A 14574-nucleotide genomic window follows, 5' to 3' on the forward strand; every position below is an offset into this window, starting at 1 on the left:
CCAAGACCTGATTAAAAATGTACATATACAAACCAACTCAAAAGACCTGAAACCTTTTGGTCATAAATCTATCCAGACTCCCAGGCACCAAGGTTCAGAAACAAAACCTGAGTGAAACTGAAACCATTTTTACCTTTCTTAACACGCAAACATTTATATAAATTCAACTTTAAATTGATCATAACACTAGCTCTTTTAAAGAGTCAACATAGCACATGGGCCAAATTTTCTTGTTCTGTGCTCTATTATTCTATGGTCCTGTTTTTTTGCATTCCTATTTGTGCGGGCAATGTTATAAAATTGTGAGAAATAGGTGCAAGTAGCTGAACTACTTAGAAACTTCAGTGCAGCCTTTAAAAAGACAGTTCAGCTCCCACTCTTGAGCAGCCGATTGGGAGACAAACAGATAAGAGAAGAATAGAGCTTGGCTCTTTCACTCATAACCTCACATAATTATACTTCCTTTTTTTAATTAATATTGTACAGAATTAAGACCACCAAGCACCATTTCTACCCAACAAATAGGACAAAGCTCCACCCAGGAGAACATCAAACTTTACGGATGCAGAATCCAAGTCCTCTTTGAGGGGAGTGAAGGCAGGAGGCACAGATTACTGGGTGCGTGTCACCCACGAATGTCACTTGTATCACATGGAAGGTGATGGCACTGTCAATGGTTGTCAATGCCCTCAGCCTCAGTAAAGCAGAACAGAGTGAGAAAAAGATCAATGTCCTTATTAAGGCTGGCAAAGCGTTACACTCTCTGTTTCTTCCTTCATCACCCTGAGCACACCCATCAGCCTCTTAAAGAAACTCTTCCACGAATGATTGGCTCTCACTTCGCTACATGCAAATCAGGCCAAGGAATTGGGTGACAGTTAACGATAAAGGTCAAAAAGTGTGAGGAAACTCTGGTTACTCGTGTCAAGGGTGCACAAGCAGCAGAAACAGCTTTCACTAAAACCTACTAAAAAACAAAGTTCCTGCGCCATTTTTGCCGCGTCAATGTGCCAAAAAACTCATTCACCCGTTAATGTTTAGCTAAATAGTAAAGAGATAGTATCTCAATTACTCATAATGCTCATACTATTTATAATTACGACATAAGTTTGAGTGTTCACTAAGATCTCCTGCTGAAATTTGTGCAGTTCACAGCAAAGAAATGGACTAGAAAATAAAGCCAGTGTTGACTTAAAATTTTTTGGTTCAACTGAAGCATGAACCAGATTTGCAATTAAATCTAATGTGCCAAGCTTTCAGCAGTGAACATAAGCTACTAAACTCCTTTTAATCTTACTTGACCTACACACAGCTTTTGTTACACAGGGCAGCAATAATCATAGGAGCTACTTGCTAGTAATGTTATGCAATGCCACATGGCACAGCTTCCTTTCACGCTGCTTTGGGCCTCAGTTCTGCTACTTCTACACAGTAGCAATGCTCAGAGCCAAGGAAGGAAACCAGGGAAGTGAACAGCATGGAATAGGATGCACAGAGGAGCTAAATTTTGCACTGAAATGTCCTCCAGTTGCTGCTTTATGGGTAGACTTCAAAATAAAGTTTTGAAATTTGGGGATTGGGTTTTAAATACCTGGGAGGGAACACAGCCTAGCAAGTAGCTGGCCTGTCCGTAAGTGGCAGCCAGGAATTCCAGCTGATTTATGTTCGGCAGGATGGATTTCTGCTCGAACCTGGCGAGAATGAGAAAAAGGCCAGTGGGTTTGAACAGGATTTCAGGGGTCAGAGTGCCGCCAAGGGGGCAAAGAAGCGGTCTCCAATGTAAGGCAAGTAGTTGGGCTGGTGAAAATTCGGAGGAAATTGGAGATGGGAGAGGAAGGGGAAAGTCCAGTGCATGGGAGGTCCAAGGTTTCCCTGTAACGCCTGTAGTGAAAAGCAATGATATCACTACTTTTTAAACTTACTTTCCCAGGTCTCTTATGGCCCTGATTCCAAGCCATGGTCAGGAAGCCATAATGGTTTCCCTTAGCAGGCCTGGGTTACCATTGCAACTAGGTCTCAATGACCTTGAAGCAAGTCAACAAATACAGAAAAATACTGAATTCCAATAATCTCGCAAACACAACCCACAAGGTGGGTGGATCACCACTCATGAACTTTAGGAGGTTTTATGTCTGATTATGGAAGAGAACGTTAGAAATCTTTTGCTGTGATGCCTAAGCGAGTGAATAACCACAGAGCATTCACTATGTGGAATTAAGAATTGCCACTTGGCCAAAGTGTTTTTGGAACCCTTAGAACTAGACCACACCAAAAGAATAATGCCTGTGGAGGACATGGGGAGAAACTGTGGGGGGGGGGGGGGTTTGAGGAAAAAACAGTTGTGAAAGTTACAATCTTTCAGTTTGAAAACGGTTAACATTACAGGGCAGGTTTGAAGGTGAATAAGTAGAGGCCATGGGACCACTGGGAATGAAAAAGTCTAGAAATTCTTATAGCTGAACTGGCAAAAAAATGAAATGAAAAGGCTTCTAACACTTGAGGAGCATAAGACTGCTAGAAAGAAAGTTCTCCAAGGCAGACTGACCCATAGGGTGGAATTTTCCCAGAATTGCACTGAGTGCGGAAGCGGGTGTTTAAAATGGAGTCCTACCCGCCGATGAGAATGATGGGTTTTCACGCCTTATCTTCCTGAGCCCAGATCATTATATATTCATTCCCGTGAAACACGCCATTTCTATGGCAGGTGGTCGGTCATTTGCCCGCTGGCCATCACCCCGCTGCTGCATCACGCCGGCTGCCATCTTTAAAAGGCAGCCGCCAGCAAAGCGCTCATCACCGCCAGCTCACCACCGCTGCCTGGGAGACATGACCAGCAAAGGCAAAAAGACTACAGCCCCCTTGCTTCAATGACGGGTCCCTCGAGCGACTGCTGGTGCCATGGAGGCCCGCCGGGATGTGTTGTATCCCAGCCCTGGCCACAGGATGGGCAGCAGTGTCACCAACATGGCTTGAGAGGCAGTGGCTGCGGTGGTCAGCGCGAACGCTCTGCAGAGGAGGACAGTCACCCAGTACCGCAAAAGGATGAATGATCTCTTCCATTCCGCCAGGGTAAGTCTCTATTTTCGTCACTCCCTACTCACACACTCACAAACCCATCACACACCCACAGGGCCCTCACTCACTGCCAGTGCAAGGGACATCACCATTCACTCCTTCATACATACCTTCATTGTCCTCATCCCATCCATGGGACCACTCACCACCCACGCAGGCCATCTGCCCAGCAGGCGTCGTGATACACTCTCCCAATCTCTATCCATGCGGGACAAACTGGCATAGAACAGGAGGAAAAGGTCGCAGACAGTTGGAGGGATGCCGGAAATCAAAGTTCAGACAGAATTCGAAAACAGAGCCATCCAGCTGGCCAGCGATGACCGGGACCGGTCCTGTGCTGATGGTGAGGTCGGCGCTGCTCTATCATGTGAGGATCCAGCAGTGCAACATCCATCAGACAACCATGCCGTGAGTGATGTGTCCTCTTTCACAGGCCACTGCCAAGCACTAATTATCTCTCCTTGTTTTCGCAGGTACAAAAGCCAAACAGCCGACAGAGTCCATGACCCAGGGCCTCCAGTCACGCCCTGAAAAAGCCTCTGAAGAGGAATCTGAAGGCACCCTCCCTGAAGTCCCATCACAGCGCTCACCCACACCCTCCACCAGCGCAGAGATACACACCTCGGCGGGACCCAGCTTTAGAGTAGCCTCGGGATCACAATCTGTTGAGCAGATCACACTTTCTGATCCACAGCAGGCGGAGGCAGTGACTTCCCAATTCCCTGCCACTCGGAGGACTGCTGGAGGCCAGAACGTTGCTGAGTCCGAGTCAGATGATGAGCCTCTGGACTCGGTCATGTCACAGTTGCTGGAGCTGTAAAGGCAAGATAGGGAACAACAGGAAGGGATGTCCGCTGCAGTCCCCAGATTGCAAGGCACGATGGAGGAGTCCGTTCGTCTTCAGTGTGAGGTGATAGTGCCGATTGCAATGCACCGAGGTCAACACTGGCAGGATGGCGGCCGCCATGGAGACCTTGATCCAGGACTTCACTCCTGCACAGCTGCACGGGCTTAACTCCATCGCTACTGCCATAATTGGCCTCCAACAGTGTGTATGTGAGAAGGCTGCTGGACAGCTCAATCTCGCTCCAGCTACCCTTTCTGCTCACGGTTTCAGCCTGGGGCCTTTGGGCACCCATAGGAGGAGGATCAGCAGATGCACACTCCGGGACCATCCACCCAGATGATTCTGGGAGTGGCCGGTCCATCTGACTCTCTTCTTCCTGTGACTTCCGCAGATCCAACTTCACAGGTCAAGGATGGTGCCACTGCCACATAGCAGGACCCTGAAAGCAGGCTGGGGCTACCAAGCCTCGGTCCTCCAGAGGTCGCCCGCCAAAGTCATCACAGACAAGGTGTAGCAGTCAGTAGGCTGCCTCCACCACCACTGTGGATGTCCGAGGAGCACCAAGACATAGTGGCAATGTTAGGAAAGTTAGGTAAAAGTAGTTGCACAGACTGGTCACAGGTGTTGATCACTTGTACATGCTGTTCACTATTATCAATAAACTCCTAAAAATGTCTCCCTGCCTGTGGTTCCTTGTTGTGATGAATAGTGTTCTTGAAACCTTTCTGCACAAGATAACAGGCAGGTGTCTCAGTCCAGGACCTCTCCCCTGTGCTCTGTGCAGCTTTCAGACCACAGTGATCATCCGGCCTCACACTCCCAGGAAACATTACTAATGTCTGCACCTTGGTGGTGCTGGTCATTGCTGCCAGAATGTAGTGGGCAGGTGCCACATTCTCTCTGTGTGCTCTTAGCACCTTTAAGGTGAGGCTGACCCCCATCCCACTAGCATCTGTGACCAGTGATGCTGTGCACCAGCTCCTGAAGGGCTGAGGTGCTGAAGACGGACACAGCATCAGATGTGTCTAAAGTTTCATGGCTGCGTCTCTGAGATGGCCCTGATCATGGAGCGCAAGCGAGCTGCCCTCAGCCAGCCAGGAGTCAGACATTCTCAGAGGCTATGTGAAGATCTATGGAGTGTCCTCACTGCATGTTCTTGTCATCATCCTCCTGCGATTGAGCAACTATTAGGGCCTCCCCGGCATCTCCATGACAGGAGCATTCTCACAGAGGGTATTGGCCCTGCCATAAAACTGGAGAGTCAAACGTTCACAACTGCGATGTGACAATCTACGGGGACACCTCACTGCATGTGAGGATACCCCGCTTCCTGTAAGGACTCCATCCCATTCTCTCAGTTCCTTCGCCTCCGTTGCATCTGTTCCGATGACGCTACCTTCAAAAACAGTTCCTCTGACATGTCCTCCTTCTTCCTTAACCGAGGTTTTCCACCCACGGTCGTTGACAGGGCCCTCAACCGTGTCCAGCCCATCCCCCGCGCATCCGCCCTCACGTCTTCTCCTCCCTCCCAGAAACATGATAGGGTCCCCCTTGTCCTCAATTATCACCCCACCAGCCTCCGCATTCAAAGGATCATCCTCCGCCATTTCCGCCAACTCCAGCATGATGCCACTACCAAACACATCTTCGCTTCACCCCCACTGTCGGCATTCCGTAGGGATCGTTCCCTCCGGGACACCCTGGTCCACTCCTCTATCACCCCCTACTCCCCAACCCCCACCTATGGCACCACCCCATGCCCACACAAAAAATGTAACACCTGCCCCTTCACTTCCTCTCTCCTCACTGTCCAAGGGCCCAAACACTCCTTTCAAGTGAAGCAACATTTCACTTGCATTTCCCCCAACTTAATCTATTGCATTCGTTGCTTCCAATGCGGTCTCCTCTACATTGGAGAGACCAAACGTAAACTGGGCGACCGCTTTGCAGAACACCTGCGGTCTGTCTGCAAGAATGACCCAAACCTCCCTGTCGCTTGCCATTTCAACACTCCACCCTGCTCTCTTGCCCACATGTCTGTCCTTGGCTTGCTGCATTGTTCCAGTGAAGCCCAACGCAAACTGGAGGAACAACACCTCATCTTCCGACTAGGCACTTTACCGCCTTCCGGACTGAATATTGAATTCAACAACTTTAGGTCTTGACCTGCCACCTCCATCCCCACCCCCCTTCTGTTTCTTCCCCCTTCCTTTTGTTTTTTTGCAATAAATTATATAGATTTTTCTTTTTCCCTCCTATTTCCATTATTTTTAAATATTTTAAAATCTTTTATGCTCCCCCCACCCCCACTAGAGCTATACCTTGAGTGCCCTACCATCCATTCTTAATTAGCACATTCGTTTAGATAATATCACCAACTTCGACACCTATGTGTTCTTTTGTTCTGCCTTCTGTGACATCTTTTGATGATCTGCTTCTATCACTGCTTTTGCCTACAACAACACCACCCCCCTCCACTTCTCTCCACCCCCCCAACAACCCCCCCCACCCCCCCACCCCCCACCCCCCACCACCACCTTAAACCAGCTTATATTTCAACCCTTCCTGGGATTCACCTAGTTCTGTCGAAGGGTCATGAGGACTCGAAACGTCAACTCTTTTCTTCGCCGCCGATGCTGCCAGACCTGCTGAGTTTTTCCAGGTAATTCTGTTTTTGTTTTGGATTTCCAGCATCCGCAGTTTTTTGTTTTTGTTTTTAACATTTCGGATCTGTGACCTTTCCACAGAACTGTTCTGATGAGAAGTCACAGGCCAGAATTTTTCCGTTGGCGAGTTGGGGGCGGGGCCTGCTCGCCGACGCATAAAATGACACAAGGTGACATTGGGCGGAACCCCCGACATCATCCCCCCATTTAAATATTCAAGAAGGCGGGTCGACAGCGAAATCAGCTGTTTGCCCGCCAACCTGTCAATAGCCAATTGAGGCCATTAATAACAAAGTGGCTTCAGAGTGGCCCCAGAGGAGTGGCTGCAGCCACTTCTAGACCTGTGTGATGCCCTCTATGCTGCCAACTAATTCACCCACCCATGGTCCTGGCCGACCTCCCACAAGAGGCCACCTCAGCAATGTTGCTGGGCTCCTGACGCAGCTTGGGGGAATGGAGGCGTTGAGGGGTGGGGTGGAATTGGTGGTGGCGCTTTTGACACCAGGAAAGTTACAGCACTTGGCCAAAATGGACCTTGATTTGTGCCTTAATTGGCTTCGTTGCCTGTCCACTTCTGTGGGATGGGCTGTCAATTCCTGTGGCAACCTGCTCCCAGGAAAGTTGCCCTTAGGGGTGTTACTATCGAGGTACCATCTCGATGAGGTTTCCCGCTACTTTCCCAAACCTGTCCCCATAGGCCAGGAAAATGCAACCTATTAACTTTCTCTTTTTCCACAGATGCTGTGAGACCTGCTTAATATTTCCAGCATCACCTGTTTTCACTACACGAGTGGATTTTTGCAATGCTATGAGATTGGACAATAAATGATATAGGGTTGCCAACCATCCGTGATTACCTTGGAGTCTCCAGGAATTGAAGGTCAATCTCCAGGACACTGCTGTGTGCAAATCTTGGGGAAAAATCACGCAGACAATAAAAAAAGATTATTTTGTCTCATTTTCTCTTTACTAGATATAAAAATGTTGAAAATGAGAGAAAAAGGCTGTTTGGCTGACAGTCAAGCATCATCCAACTGGGTAACAATCCTTTTTGCTTTCCAATTGGCATAGGAAGGCAGTGTGACACAAGCATGGATGTGTTGGCCGACCAATAGCTGGAGTGTGGGGGCAAGCCATGAGATGAAACCTCCAGGAATACATTTCATCACAGTTGGCAACCCTAGTGATGAGCTAGTACACATTGTATTCTACAAAGTTGTCTTAACTGCTCATTCCTACAATTAGCTGATTATTATGGTGTAAAAGCCAATAGAGATTTGTGAACAAAATGTCACAGGGAGCGTGCCCATAAACCTGTTATGCGCTTTCAGTTGGCAAGGCCCCAGGGTGAAGGAGTGAATTCACAACATTGACCTTGAAGTGTTCATGGAACTCTACATTAAAATAAATTCCTAACATTTCTGCAAACAGAAACCCAAGATTGATTTCTTTACAAAAGCACTTTTACCAGAAATATTCTGCTCTGCCATCAGTTTCTACTGAAGGTTGAGCGGGAGTGTGGCGTTGAAATAGAGGATCAGCCATGATCATACTGAATGGCGGAGCAGGCTGGAAGTGCCTAATGACCTACTCCTGCTCCTATTTTCTATGTTTCTATGTTTGATGTAAACCCCATTTTATGTGTATAAATAGGATTTCTGCAAAAGTTATGAAGGCAGGGTGGGAAGAACCTTGAGGAAATTCCTATCAATTTTTTTCATACTATTTGAATATGCTACAGCACCACCTTTAAACGTTAGGTATACACTCTTCATTGCAATGCACATTGAGGAATGGGCCAATATGAAATGACAGACCAAACTGAGGTATAACAGAGCAGTCTATAAACTTCTTGATGAAGGGAAAAGTTTGGACATTTTAATGCATGGTTACCTTCTACCAAGAGGGGGCAGCAAACACCTACTGAGACAAAGGTTAATAGATTCAGCCGTTGGTGATCAGCGACTACTTTTAAAAAATCTAGATTTGGTTCAACCAAGATCAATGTAATTCAGCAGCATACATTTGGAATGTTCTGTTTCTAATCCTCAGGCAGTCTTAAGAATGCAGAAAGCAAGTTTCAATTTTGTGATCCTCACAAAATAGTTTTTTTTAAAAATCATTTGCGAGCATCAAGGCCAGCATTTGATACCCATCCCTAATTGCCCTTGAGAAGGTGATGGCGAGCTGCCTTCTTGAACCGCTGCAGCGCATGTGGTGTAGGTACACCCACAGTGCTGTTAGGGAGGGAGTTCCAGGATTTTGACCCAATGACAGTGAAGGAACAGCGATATATTTCCAAGTCAGGGCAGTGTGTGGCTTGGAGGGGAACTTCCAGGTGGTGGTGTTCCCATATGTCTGCTGCCCTTGTTCTTCTAGATGGTAGAGGTCGTGAGTCTGGAAGGTACTGTTGAAGATGGCTTGGAGAGTTGCAGCAGTGTATCTTGTAGATGGTACTGTTATGATCCTGGACCAGACTCCCAAATTCTTAGTATGATCCAGTTAAGGACCACTAATATTTTGCTTAAAGTAGACAAGGTTGGAGATTCGAGACATTTGCTAAGAGAATAAAACCACAAGATTCCACGGGTTTTGAACAAACTAAATAAACTTTACTACACGAGGTCTGAAAGGCAAGACAATTTACAACATGAATCTTATACTCTAGCACGCAGGCTTAATTTGAGGTACAACAGGAAAATTGCGATCGAACACATCACACCGCCCACTAAATAGCAAATGCAACCAATTCAGGTCCCACGGATTTCTCAGCAGCCCATCCAGACACCAGTTAACACCGTGAGTCAATAAATCCCATTGAAACTCCGGGCAGAATTTTCCGGTCAGCTTGCGGGGGGCTGACCCAACACGCCGACGGGTAAAATGACGCGCGATGACGTTGGCGTGTGTCCCGACGTCACTGCGCACCATTGCGATATTTCAGAAGGCGGGAGCGCGCTATGAGTTCCCAGGTGCGCCCGCCATTAATTAACGGGCCAGTCAAGGCCCTTGTGGCAGCGATTGAAGCCGACTTTTCGCAGCCTGTGTGATTTTCAGTACATCTCATGGGCGCAACGGGCAGGCGGGTAGGCCACATTTTTAAAAACCTCACCCGGGGGCAGGATAAGAGGGGTGGGTGGGCTCACTAATGCCAGTAGTTAGAACTTTAGTTTATTACTAACTGCTACTTGCTTGTGTGTACAGGCCAACTTCATTTCGCTTCACAGCTGCTTTGACAGAAATAACAGGCTTCAGTTCAGGCCTGTGGAGGAATCATAACACTCGGGGCCTTCCAGATATCAGACAGCCTTCCCTTACCCTGGGAATGGGGGTTGTGGTCTCTGCTGGAGGCACATACTCTGAGGAGGAAGAGAGGAGCAGAAGGGGGAGGAGGCCAGGAGTCCACATTCAGCCTCCAGGGGTGCCGCCTTTGGGAGGAGAGGCGCAGGCACAAGGGGCGCAGGGCCAAGATGTAGTCCAAGGCAGAAAGGGCCGCAGATGATGCCACTATCCTGCTGCCAGGGTTTACAGGCGGCGATGCAGCTATCTCAATATTTCTGAGGTGCAGTGTCAAAGGAGGCTCGGTCTCTTAAGGGAGACAGTGACCTCCCTCTGTCAGATGATCGGCCCTGAGATCAGCTCCAACTGTGTGGGTGGACACCCCATGCTAGTGACACTGAAGGTCACAGTGGCCCTCAACTTCTATGCCTCCGGCTCTTTCCAGGGGTCGTTGGGTGATCTTTGTGGAGTCTCCCAATCAGCTGTTCACAGTTGCATCAAGCTGTTGACAGATGCTCTGTTCATGGGTGCAATGGCTTTCATTCACTACCGCTCGGATGAGGCCAGCCAGACAGAGCAAGCCAGAGGCTTTGCCACGATTGCTGGCTTCCCCCACATCCAGGGTGCTATAGACTGTACACATGTGGCCATCAAGGCGTCAGCGGGTGAGCCGAGTGCCTTCGTCAACAGGAAGGGCTTCTACTCCATGAATATGCAGATAGTGTGTGACCACAGGATGCAGCTTCTGCAAGTCTGTGCAAGGTACTCAGGCAACTCCCATGATGCCTACATCTTCAGACACTCCCAGGTGCCGAGGCTATTTAGTGCTCCAGCCCAGTTGGATGGGTGGCTGCTGGGTGACAAGGTCTATCCCCCTCAGGAGGGGGCTCATGACGCCTCTCCGCCATTCAAGAACAGAAGCTGAGCAGCGGTACAATAGGAGCCACGCCTCCACAAGGGCTGTGGCGGAGAGAGCAATCACTCTTCTCAAGATGCGCTTCCGATGCCTGGACCATTCAGGGGCGCACTCCAGTACCCCCAGATTGTGTGTCACTGATAGTAGTTACATGCTGTGCTCTCCACAATCTGGCGTTGGAAAGGGGGGATGCAGCGGAGGAAGAGAATGTTGACGCAGATGCAGACGATGAGTCCAGTAGTGAGTCCGAGAACGAGCACGGTCAGGAGAATGCTGAGACCGCTGACCTGGGCAACCTCCAGGGAGGCAAAGACACCCAGGATGCTTTGATCCAATGCTCCTCCAGCTAGCCTACCAAAGATGAACCACCAACACGTGCCAGGGCTGCAGGCTCCATACTCAATACTTGAGAGCAACATTTGCTTGGTGAACAACATTCACTATGTGCCATTTCAATAAAACTCAAGGACAAACAAGTCACTCATAGCATCATGGGTTCCCCTTCAGATGCAGAACCTGTGAAGAACCCAGAGGCTTGTTGAGAACCAAAACATTTGATGATTGGTAACTTGGCATACAGAAATCAAAGTTCATTAAATGGTGTTGAACAGCATTTAAAAGTAACTTAAAAGTGGGGCAAAAGAAAACCATTAGTGATAAGCCTGTGTTGTGCCTATGTGCTTTACGTTTATGCTTGCAGGTGCTACATCTAGGTGCTTCCCCCTCGCAGGCACTGCCATTGGAGTCAGCCTGATCACCCTGCTGTCCTGTTGGCCTTAATGACCTTGGCGGGCGTCCTGTGGCCCGTGGAGTCTGTGAAGGCCCACCTAGGAGGGAGCAGCCAGGGGCACAGCTGGCATCTCCCCAGTCGCCGCAGTCTCATCAGATGCCACAGTCAGTGGCAGAGGGGCGATGAGCTGCTGGCATCATCCGGAACACCCTGGGAGGAGCCCGCAGAGACGACAGGCAGCTCGTGCGCCAACATGATGTCGCTCTGGATCTCCCTGCTCACCATTGATGGATGGGCACCTAGCTGAGATACTGGGTGCCCAATCCATCTCCCACACTGACAGTGACCACCTGAGGTCATTGCCGGTGTGAGGGCTTACAGGTCTGAGTGCATCCTCAGGAAGCCCTCATTGTTCTCCTGGAACAGCCTCTCCATGAGAGTCGCCACTCTCTCCATGGAGGAGGCATGGCGCTCGGCCATGAGGGTCATTGCGTTGCTCATGCTACGCATGGACTCCTCCAACACAGAGACCATGGCACACATTCCCTCATGTATCTCCGCCAGATCCTCCCACACACCCTCCTGGACTTCCAGAATCTGCTGCCTCAGGGATGACTCCAGAGGCTCATCATCAGCTACCGACTGAGCATGCTCCTAACCGCTGTGCTAAGTGACCCATGCCAACATGGTACTCACCCTCCCCGATCGCAAGAGGTCATTAAACTGCGTGAGGCACTGCACCCAGGTGCGTCTCTCCACACATTGGGAGCTGACCCATTCTGTCACCTCCTCTCAGGCATATTTTGTTGGGTGTTGGTGGGGGGGCTCCACCTCCTGTGCTTTGGTACCAGGATCTCGCAGCGTGCTGCCACCTCCTTGAGGAGGGCAGCGAGGCACTCATCGGAGAACCTCGGGGTCGACTGCCCCACCGACCTGCCCTCCTGCCTGGCCTGCTCTCCAAGGACGTTCTCCATCGTGCTCTTGACCGAAATCAGTGGCAGCCTTAGGACAGCTGCCTGGGCCATTTTTTAATAGGCTGTCGGGTCTTCATTGGACTTGGCAGACATTGGCCTTCCACTTCCGCCTGCCCCTTCCCGCTGATCTCGGGAGCTGCGAATTACGCTGGGCGGGCCTCAATTCGCTCGCCCGTGTAAATTGGCGGCAATCGCAGGTAGCGATCAGTTCCACGCCTGCCCCTGCCCGCTCCCACCAAGCCCGCCCCGCCATATGAAAATTCCTGCCCTCTGTTTCTCCCACAAGGGATTCCAGCCTTCATCTTCGAAGGTCTCCCCTTGGAATTCTCTCCAAAGGTCGCTCCAATTCGGACAGCATCAACGACAGCTCACCTCATAGGGTTGCAATCCTGTCTCCCATGACTCCATTCCCACCCCCCCCCGAGCCTCGCAATCCAGCACCAACTCACAAGCACAACTTCAGCCCTTCAGTTGCGCTGAGCAGAATACCACTGCTCCGAAGGCCCACAACACGGGAGTCACCAACACTCTGCTGCCCCCTTCAATCTCCAGAGCAACCGCCAAGCCCTACTTACTTAAAGTCTGCTAACTGCAGCCGTTTTTTCTGCGTGGAGCCTCTTTCTCTGCACCTCTTTCTTTCTTTTTGACCGGGATCTCTCCCTGCCCCCCCTGTACCCTATCTTGATTAAGGTGCCCTGCTGCTAGGTCACATCACCAGGATTTTCACATGGTTTTCTTTGTACGTAGGCGTTGCAGGCCCATTAGCTGCTCAGAGAGCTACAAAAACGCCAATTGCACATGCACCATTGGCTTCCGGTCCTCGCATGCACTAAACTCCCGAGGCCTGCTGGGATTTGAGTTCCCCGCCCCCACTCGCTGATAAGCTAAGCCTGGATCTTGTAACAGTACGCACTGCTGCCAATGTTTGCTGCTGGTGAAGGGAGTGAACATTTAAGGTGGTGGACTGGGTGCTGACCAAGTGGGCAGCTTTGGCCTGGATGGTGTTGAGGGGGACATGAGGTCACACACACGAGCTAGTATGATGCTGGATGCTTAGAGTAAATCGTTCGATACATCAGCAAAGTGGTACAAGGCTAGGTGTATCAACTTGTGATGTGTGGTAGATGGTGGATTTCCACCCATTGTTCTTGCAATGCTGACCTCTCAATCACAGCCTGTCTGACAGGAATGAACATCCAACAGGAGCGAAAGGAGAAAGAAAAGGGCAAGTAACTCTTGATCACTCATGTGTGCTTCCTAGCAGCTGGTTACACAACAGAGTTGCAGAAAGGGATTATAAATCACCCATATATCCTTTTAGATAGGAAGTATTATATGAAATGAGAGACAACAAATATAAAAGCAAATCTAAATTTGGATATAAAGGGAAAGAAAATAATTCTATGACATATCATAGGAAAGTTTTTGATTTCTCTCCTCTTGTCCATTTTTGGCTTTTAGACTTGAACTGCTATCCTCAACATGTTGTCCCAATCAGTAACACCAATTAAAGTGGAGCAACACTATACATCATTTCAATATTTCCAGACAATACGGGGAGCTGAGTTTCTGAGTGCATGCTGGTGAGAGGAACCTCAATCAGCCTTATTGAGAAATTTATCCTCTATATGTTTATTCAACTGAACAAGCAATGCTTAAAATAATCAAAGCTTTAAGCCTAGAAATTGTTATTATTACATAATTTGAGGATTGACTGTGGATTACCGAATGATAGAAAATTTAATAGGTAAAGTTGAAATACCATCTCTTAATGTGCTTGTGTTATATTCCTCTGTGCAATATTTTTAAGCTGGTTTTGCCGGATTATTAAACAACTGCATTAGTGTTCCTACGTGAACTTCGCTGATTGGAATTTCTACCCTCAAATGTTTTGAGGAGTAATAAAGCATGCTCTTTTACAATGTAAGGAGTCAGGAAAAGAAGGCACATAATCTGAGGGATTAAGAAGCCTCCCCCACCCCCAAACAGTGCCTGCTGTACCAGATATGAAAGGCAGCCATTTAACAATATATGCCATGTTCTTGTGATGCACAGCCCAAGGAGGTCTAAGGCCATTAGAATCTCAG

Source organism: Carcharodon carcharias, chromosome 9 (genome assembly GCF_017639515.1).
Source record: "Carcharodon carcharias isolate sCarCar2 chromosome 9, sCarCar2.pri, whole genome shotgun sequence".
NCBI classification, from domain to species: Eukaryota; Metazoa; Chordata; class Chondrichthyes; order Lamniformes; family Lamnidae; genus Carcharodon; species Carcharodon carcharias.